Raw genomic sequence first — 1,240 nt, 5'->3', positions numbered from 1 at the left:
TTGCCAAGGCTATGTCAGATACGACTGCATTGAGTGTTGCCCAAGTGTTCGAAGAATGTGTGTACAGACGATTCGGAGCCCCATCATTAATAAGGCATGACCGCGACCCACGCTTCATGAGCGAGGTTTTCCAAGCATTCGCAGAGATGATGCAGTCGAGATCAAGAGCGACTTTGAGCTATCGGCCACAGGCTAATGGACAGCAGGAACGCTCGGTGAAGTCGGTGATGGGATCCGTACGGGTGTACGCGGAAGACCCTCTACAGCAAGATTGGGACGAAATCGCGGAGAAGCTGGTATTTGCTATTAATACTTCTCAAGACACTACGAGGAAGGAGACGCCGTTCTACCTCGTTCACGGTTGGGATGCTCAGTCGACGCTGCGGGCAATGTCGTCATCACTCAAACAAGGGCTCGGCAAGCAGTCTGACGCACTAGCGTGGCGGCGTGAGATCAATCGACAACATGAGGTCGCCCTCACTATGGCCAAAGATTATCAGGCTGTAGAAAAGGAGCGACGAGCAAAAAAGCATAATGATGCTCTGAGTCGACTGGAAAAAGCCGCTGTACCTCAACCAAGTGGAAACGAACACTCGGCAGACCCTCTAGAAGCTTCAGAAGAGATGGAAGATCCTGCAAGAGCCCCACCGAGATCTCTTTTCGAGATTGGGAGCCGGGCGTGGTTGTACATGGAGCGCGTCAAACCGGGCTTGACGAAGAAATTAGCTCACCGATGGCATGGACCTTTTCGGATCAAGCGCAAGGTGGAAGAGTTTGCGTACGAGCTGGAACTGCCTGACCGAAGTGGGTATCGCTTCTACCCAGTAGTGCATGTGTCGAGACTCAAGGCTGTCAACGAGTTCAGCAGTCGACCGAACACTCGGTTGGTACTAGACGCGACTAATGAAGCAAGACTCGACTTCGATGAGGAACTACTGCCTGAAGACAGCTGGGAACCAGATCAAGTTGCCGGCGAATATGAAGTCGAGGCCATCCTCGACGACAGAACACCACTGACGACGAGCGCGGAGCGTGCTGTACGCGAGTTCAAAGTCAAGTGGGTGGGCTATGAAGATACAACTTGGGAACCATCATCAAACTTGTCATGTGGAGGTCTGCTGTACGACTATTTGCGAGCCAAGAAGAGCGAGAATCGGCTGCAGATGGCCGCAAGTGGCGGACGAAGACTAGCGTGACTGGATCACGTGTGAACTGTCCACAGGGCCGATGCAGCCTGTGG

This window comes from Phytophthora infestans, genomic scaffold (assembly GCF_000142945.1).
Source record: "Phytophthora infestans T30-4 supercont1.23 genomic scaffold, whole genome shotgun sequence".
Lineage (NCBI taxonomy): Eukaryota > Oomycota > Peronosporomycetes > Peronosporales > Peronosporaceae > Phytophthora > Phytophthora infestans.
This window is presented reverse-complemented; position numbering follows the sequence as displayed.